Consider the following 8,563-nt stretch of genomic DNA (forward strand, 5'->3'; position numbering starts at 1 on the left):
TTTTTATTTGATTGAGACATTTTCTAGTCCCAATCCTTTGAGTTTAAGATTACTAATCACCAGTTTTTAGATTGTGATAGATTTGACTGAAGGGAACGGTAAAAAATCAAGCCTAGGAGCTTTTGCTTTATGGTATGATTTAAAACTTTTCTTTTTCTTTTTTTTGCCTTAATCTTTGTTTTAATCTAATTATTTTGCTTCTTTTATGTTTACATGTTTTTTTTAGGTTAGTTTTAGATTTTCTTTCTGTCTTTAAGCATGATAGGTTGCTAGATTTTACATTTTTGGTTTCTGCTCTATTTTTGTGTTGATTAGGGCTTCTTGGTAAGGATTGGCATACGCATGATCTAGCCTATGCACACAGGCTGAACTCATGCATACACAGACTTGTTCTAGTATGTGTCATGTTGTTACCTAGAAAACCATAATTTTTGTTTGTTTTTATTCTGCCTTCACATGTTTGTCTGCATAGCCTCCTTTTCACATGTTTTAAGCCTTACAAAATATTTGCTTACCTTATTAACATGCTTGTTTGCTATCACATGTCTAGATTAGGGTTTAGTCTAGGGTTTCTTCATTTTAATGTCATTCATTCATATGTTGATGCATTAATGCCATAGGTGTTGTGCTACTGAGAGGTAAGTAAAGGGTAAGTCATGCATTAGCAATGTTAATGTATTTGTGTTAGGATTTTTAAATGTACGATTAGGGTTTCTAATGTGTTAATGTTTTGTTTGTTGATATGCTTGTTGTCGTGCTTAAGTTAATGGTTTGTTTTAGATGAATGCTAGGGTTTTCTTTTATATGTTTGGCTCTCTCTTGTTTGGATAGATGGATAAGTATGTGTTTAGGGTTAAAGATGCCAAGTTGTTTGCTAGATGTATATTAGTGTGTGTGTGTGTGTGTGTGTGTGTGTGTGTGTGTGTGTGTGTGAGCCTAGAATACAAGTATTTAAATGGTTTTTAATAGGGTTAAGATATAGGACACAATGATGGGAGGCCAACCTTAGGGTTGGGTGATCTTGGGTGCCTAACACCATCCCAAGAGCGTACCTAAACTCCGAACCCAAACTCTAGTAGTAAGATAAAATGTCATTCCTCAAAAGGACGCTATATTCATGGTTCCTAGACCATATAATTAGATGGCGACTCCATTTATCCCCCCCCCCCCCCCCAAAACCATAATGGCACAAAGCCAACCCTGAGAGTTCCTAACTTGCTAGTCTCATGCATCACGCATGATTCATCCATCGTGTCCCTTTGGCTTGTTGGAGTCTCTTGCACCGAGGAAGTGGGCTGTCAGATTGTGTACAGGTAGGACTCCTTACGATGACCGAAATAACCACATGAGAAACAAAGCCTCTAAATGCCTTCATAGCTAATAGTCTACTCAAATTATTCAATGAGGATCGATGTGATAAGGGGTTTGTTGACGTCAATTTGAACAAAAAGTCTTGCATATCTTCCCTGCGCCTCCACTGCTATATGAGTATCCACTCTAAGAACAAAGCCAATGGTTGAACCAATTTACTTAAAAGTACGAGCCTCGTAGTATTCGATTGGGAACTCATTCAACCTAATCTAGACTACAATGGAATTCATATTTGCAGATGAGGGCTTGCTTTAGCTTGACTGCAGCAAGCCCTTCCATTAGTTTTGACACCTTATCATCAAAGTCTGATTCTACATCCATATGGTTAGAGAAGAGGAATGCTCAAGAATAGGCACCAAGAATCTCTCCCACAAGTTTATCCTTAAAGGAGATCTTGGGCGTGGAAGGCTTCTCCCCAAAACTAGACAGTTCCCCTTCATTAAAGCTCGCATGGTGAACATCTTTCACTTTCTTGTTAATCCTAGCGAGCTCAGCTTCCTCTTCCTTCGATAACGATCTTGTTCACATGTCCGTACAAAATTCTCCTGGTACACTAGTGAGAGAGTCTTTTCCGAAAAAATTATATGGAGCGCGTTGATGTCTAGCTCTACTCACTCATCTATACATGGAAATAGATGAGCTATACATGGAAATAGATGAGATTTTCTGGTTCATGTTTAGGTTTTTTTTTTTTTTTTTTTTTTTTTTTTTTTTTTTTTTTTGAAATAGATGAGCTATACATGTTTAGGTTTTTTTTAGGTTTTTTTAGCCCTTCCCATAAAAATAAAAAAATAAAAAAAAAATAAAAAGAAAAGAAAGAGACCTCAACGTTTCAATGTTTCAGGGTTTTGATTTTCCTTCATTTTCTCGACCTCCAAACACTTCTCTCTCTCTCTCTCTCTCTCTCTCTCTCTCTCTCTCTCTCTCTCTCTCTCTCTCTCTCTCTCTCTCTCTCTCTCTCTCTCATCTTTCACTATTCTTCTCTACACAAAACCTCATAAAAAGATGAAATAAAATATAGAACACAAAAATATATACAAAAATGAAGCTCACTCAATTGGTAATCTCGATCTTTTCGGATCCAACCCAGACCCGTCTCGATCGGTAATCTCGTTCTCATTTGCCTCCACGACCATTGGGTCTTGGTTTGGGGTAGGATTCGGACCTGTCGTTTCAAACAGCAAACCCTTCATCGTCGAGTAGTTGACCCCATAGAGAGTCGAGAACGTTGTTTATGACGCGCGGTTGACTTCCACGGTGGTCCTGTAGGGTTCTAGCGAAATACTGAAAGCTAAAGCCAGCTCCGGCGATATCAACAACTGCGATAACGGCGTCAAATCGTCGACACTCGGTAGCCCCACCTCCCACTCCGTCACTCGGTCTTCATTGCCGCCATTTTCGCCACCCATGAATTCGTACTCGCTCATCTTCATCAACATCAAATCATATCCGAATACTCTTAGAATTTGTGAACTCAATATTTGGATCTAAAAGAAGAGAAAGAAAGAAATGAAAAGAAAGAGAGATATTCTCTCTCTCTCTCTCTCTCTCTAATCTTTCACTATTCTTCTCTACACAAAACCTCATAAAAAGATGAAATAAAATATAGAACACAAAAATATATACAAAAATGAAGCTCACTCAATTGGTAATCTCGATCTTTTCGGATCCAACCCAGACCCGTCTCGATCGGTAATCTCGTTCTCATTTGCCTCCACGACCATTGGGTCTTGGTTTGGGGTAGGATTCGGATCTGTCGTTTCGAACAGCAAACCCTTCATCGTCGAGTAGTTGACCCCACAGAGAGTCGAGAACGTTGTTTATGACGCGCGGTTGACTTCCACGGTGGTCCTGTAGGGTTCTAGCGAAATACTGAACGCTAAAGCCAGCTCCGGCGATATCAACAACTGCGATAACAGCGTCAAATCATCGACACTCGGTAGCCCCACCTCCCACTCCGTCACTCGGTCTTCATTGCTGCCATTTTCGCCACCCATGAATTCGTACTCGCTCATCTTCATCAACATCAAATCATATCCGAATACTCTTAGAATTTGTGAACTCGATATTTGGATCTAAAAGAAGAGAAAGAAAGAAATGAAAAGAAAGAGAGATATTCTCTCTCTCTCTCTCTCTCTCTCTCTCTCTCTCTCTCTCTCTCTCTCTCTCTCTCTCTCTCTCTCCACCCTGTTTGGTTTATAGAAAGTCTGGGAAAATATATGGAAGAGAAAATTGATATACTTGTTTTGTAAAGTAAAGCGTGGGAAATGTTTATAAAGAAAAGTTTTTTCTTTTTCCCGAGAAAGTAGAGTGGAGACTAGAGAGAGTGGAAAAGGGAATCCAAGAAAATGTTGGGGTTTTCACTTTAATGACATTTTGGTAATTTTTATAATTGGGTAATTAGGTAAGTTGGGGTTTACCCATAATAATTGAGTTGGGTTGGATTTGGATTTGGATTAGAAGCAATTAGTTAAATGGGTTTTAATGGGTAAATGAGTTTTATATACCCAACCCAATTATACCCACCCCAAATCCACCCATTTGACACTCCTATGCTTAACTGCTTATATCCAATTGAAGGACATTGATGGCATGGTTTGAACTGAATTATTACCTGGAGTTTTGTGATATTGCAAGTTAGAGGAGTACTTTCCTTGAAATTATATCTTGAGTCTTGACAACTCAATTATTAATTTGAACAATCACCATTAATAATCAATTAATCCATGGATGTTTTTAATCCACACCAATAGTTCCACAAAGATACCCTGAAGCCGAGAGACCTTCAAAGAATTCCAATTAGATTTAGATGATTTTGGATAGCGGAAAAGGAAAATAAACACATTTGGTATTGTTTTATTTTATGTTTATTCTTTTTTTTTTTTTTTTTTTGGTCGTGGAAGGAGATCTCTCAGTAATTATATAATAATTATCACACATATGAATATATAACCTCTCTCTCTCTCTCTCTCTCTCTCTCTCTCTCTCTCTCTCTCTCTCTCTCATATATTGTATAGGTCCCACAAAGCCCCGCAGCTTGATGGGGGAAAATTCTTAGGTACTTTGGAGTATAGAGAAATTGTGCTCTCTCCTCTCATATTTGTGATAGAGCCTACCATGAATTTAATGATTTAGTGGACCCCACTATATATTAATGTAAAAGGAGAAAGTATCATTCTTTGTACTCTGGAAATCTCTAAGAAGTACTCCTTAGTGAGATCCATCCACAATAAGAGAGACACAGAGAAAGAGAGAAAGACTGGCGAATCCATTTATGCCATGGCCCCTCAAATATTTTTGAAAATTTCTTATTGTATAAAGTAATATAGTTATATTTACAAGTTTTTTTTGAAAAAAAAAAAAAAAAAAAAAACCACTTAGCCCGTTAGCCCTTCAAAAATTTTCAATATTTTTATTTGAGAAATGTTATGTCCACAACATTTTTATAACAAATCCTAAGTGGCAAGTTGTAACTGGCTATTATTGGTAATCAACAAAGTAATTTCAATAGTGGATTCAAATTAGAAATAATAACAACTTACTACCTAGAATTTATTGTGAAAGCTCACTTAGTGTGTAAAACACTAGTGAATGTTTAGACCTCCAAATTCAAATTAACCAAAGCAAGCTTATATTCAAACAATTGATGTACGGAATGATAAATATAAGCAATACCCAAATTGGCAAAACACTTTAAATCATAATTGATCACAAACACAGCAGCAATTAAAAGGAATAGAGTAGGCAAGAGAGAAGTAAACACAAAGATAACACTGAGACATGTCATCGAAGAGGAAACCGAAGAACTCGGCGAAAAACCTCTCCGTCGCCCTCCAAGTGGTAAATAATCCACTAGAAAATCAGTTGGGATACATGAATAGCAATAAACCTTCCAAGCCTAATTTATCCAATGCACCTAAGCTCTCCAAGCTTCTTGCTCCAACAAGGTTATGCCAAACTGTGTCTTCTCTAGCTTTTCGAATCCTGTAATAAGCTCCATATTGCATCCGCCATCCTTAGCATCTTCCAATACTTCCCAAGCTCTAAAAACACTCTCAACACTTTGAATGGGTGTGGGTAGTGTTTGGGTACAATCTCCTCTCAATGGGTATAACAATGGGAGAGAAAAGGAGAAGAGATTACAAAGATTTCTCACTAAGAATGAGTAGTTCTCTCTCTAATAAGGTGGGTGTGTTGTAGAAACCTCTCTTAGGGTTTTTTTCCTCAATAGGCTCCTTACTATTTTTGTGGGTAATGAGGATATATATAGTATGAGTGGAGAGAGAATACAAAAATTCACATTTCTGCTAACAGGGAAAATTCACCGATCAACTTCGAGGGTCACCTGAGTTGCGAGATATAGCTAGCACAGCTAGCACATGACTCTTCAACTTCCACAACTGGCACTTGACTCTTCAACTTCTAGCATGTGCTCCTCATGTGACTTTTAGCTGTCTTAATCAAATCTCCAACACTTACTACTAAATCCAATACAAATAAATCCCACAAAAATACAAGGAAATAAATTAATGAAATTACAACACCTTTTTGTCATGGAATAAGCCAATACAAATGTTATGACAAAAATCATAACTTAACATATTGTAAAAGAATTGTAGATATAGCATTTCTCTTTTTATTTTTATCTGTGTTAGTATTTTTTTAGACAATTCCTTTTTTTTAAGGATTATCAACCATTCTCAAAAATATTAACTCATACATCTCTCAAAAAATGTCTCAATAATATATATATACATATATATATTGAAAAATAAAATAGATTATAAATTAAGTTTATTTGATTTTCAGCAACATATAATAATGCTTTGATTCTTCTTTTTTTTTTTTAATTTTTACTCGCTAACCCATGCGATACACGCAAAGGCGAAACCAGGGGGCCATGACCCCCTGAGTTTTGAAAAATTCCTAGAATTATAGTGCTAATTATTTTTTTTTTTTTTAAAGCAAGAACTACCCCCCCCCCCCCCTTAGGAATACAAATTCTAACTAAACTAGGACTATAAAATCCAAATAAATAGATACAAATCACAACATTAAACTTCACAAACACAATTATTAAAAAAAATAAAAAATAAAAACTTCACAAACACAACCCAAACTTCCCAACCTAGTAACCTAAGTATCTAAACTTCCCTAGCCACAAGCAGTCAAGCTACCTTCACCTCAACCGTAATGCCGCCTCAATCTATCTTCACTGTGGACGTTTGGTAATTTTCTCACTCTCTATGCCTCTATCAAACTCTCTATGTCAAGTGTTTGTTGTTCAGCCGTTCAAGTGAAGAAGAGTAAAAGAGTAAAGCATATTCTAGTAGCTTCTAGAATATGCTTTATGTTTGTGGTATTCAGCAAGTAGTTGAATCAAAAAAGAAAGAAAAAAGAAATAAACAAATGTTAAAAGCTTAATAGAATAGGGTCTAGGTATTTATACACACTTTAGGGTCTAGGTCTATACTACTATACTAATTACTAATAGGCTTTATGTTGGTCAATTGTCACTTGTCCGAGTTTGCCTTTCCATGAAAGGCTTATGATAATTTGAAAATAATTATTTTTTAATTATTTTTTTAGTTGATAGTAAGAGTAATGATTTGGACAATTAAATTAAATTAAATTATTATTATTTACATGTTTATTTTAACAATTTGATATATTAAGATTATAAAATTCAATATTAAGATTTCATATTGCAAATAAATTATTAGAAAGCGATCTACAATTGATGCTTATTTTAATGCCAAGAAAAAGCGTAGGGAACAACTTTTTTAAGTTAAAGTTAATGTGAAATAAAGATTTTTTTTTTAGTCATTTTTTTATACATAAGAAATTTATTATGTTTTAACTTGGCCCCTTGGAAAAAATTCTTGGCTCCACCACTGGATGCACGGGAAAGTTATTGTGTATGAAAATTTAAACAATTTTATGTTTCTTCCTCTTTGATTATACATTAGGATTCTAGTCTCAAAAATTCTTATCTTTGATATGAAACATTAAATTACTAAATGAAAAATATTAATCAAACTTAAATTAAAATTAACAAAAAACACAACCCATAAACTTAAATTAAATCCAAACACAAACAAATGAAAAAAAAAAAAAATTAGAAGTCTTAAATTAATGCAAACAGAGCATAAACTAAGAATTTTAAAAAATGGTCTCAAATTAATACAAACAGAGTATAAACCGGGAATTAAACTTTGCATAGACAATCTTACTACTTATTCTGATATTGTAAAATCGTAAATAGTTTTTTTTAGACGTGTTTACACCCCTAGCATCTTAAGTAATGACTTACTGGTTATACACAGTTTATGCCTTTATGGATATAGCACACACCAAAATTGGCCTTGATAAGAATTCTAGAAACTGGAAGCAACCATCCCAAAGATTTTGGTTGTAAGGAATTAATTATTTCATACCAAGACTCTAATGGCAAACTAAACTGTGCATAGACAATCTTACATAAATACAAGGTTTAGATAAATAAATAAAAAATGCTTTATTTCTTAAATTAACTTCAACTTTTTTTTTAATGAGTAACTTTAACTTAACAAAGCTGTGCCTTATATTGATTTTTACAAACTAATTATTTAGTCAATTTAGAAAGAAAGAAGTGGTTTCTAGTTAGTCCAACTAATAAAGTCTCTGATGGTTGAATAAGAGATCTAGGATCTAATCTCCACCTACACTAAAAACTGATGGTGTTTTGGTCTGATGATAAAGAGCTATCATTAGGAACGAACGTCATAAGTTGAAACTCTTTCCAAAAAAAAAGCATGAACAATAAGTTTAGTGGTCTCTCTCTCTCTCTCTCTCTCTCTGTGGGTAATTTTCAGCCATACTACTCCATCGGCTATTGGCCAAATTCATATCATCGTAGTCCTTCAAAGAAGCTTCCTTGCTCTTTTCACAAAATCAAGAGGCGGACCAAAAGCTTCAAGTGATTTCAAAAAATAAAAATAAAAATAAAAATCTCTGCAAAATGTTTTTTTTTTTTTTTTTGGATTCCTACTGTTCGTAGATCTAGTTATCATTGTGCCTCTGGCTTTATGTTTAACTCGTTTTCCCCTTCTAAGTTTTCTTCGGCTATTTTGAAATTTTTGGTTCAAATATTTATCAGTTAACAAAAATCATCTTACCGAACAACTTTCCCAAGAATGGGAGTAAAAATTGT

This window comes from Quercus robur, chromosome 2 (assembly GCF_932294415.1).
Source record: "Quercus robur chromosome 2, dhQueRobu3.1, whole genome shotgun sequence".
NCBI lineage: Eukaryota > Viridiplantae > Streptophyta > Magnoliopsida > Fagales > Fagaceae > Quercus > Quercus robur.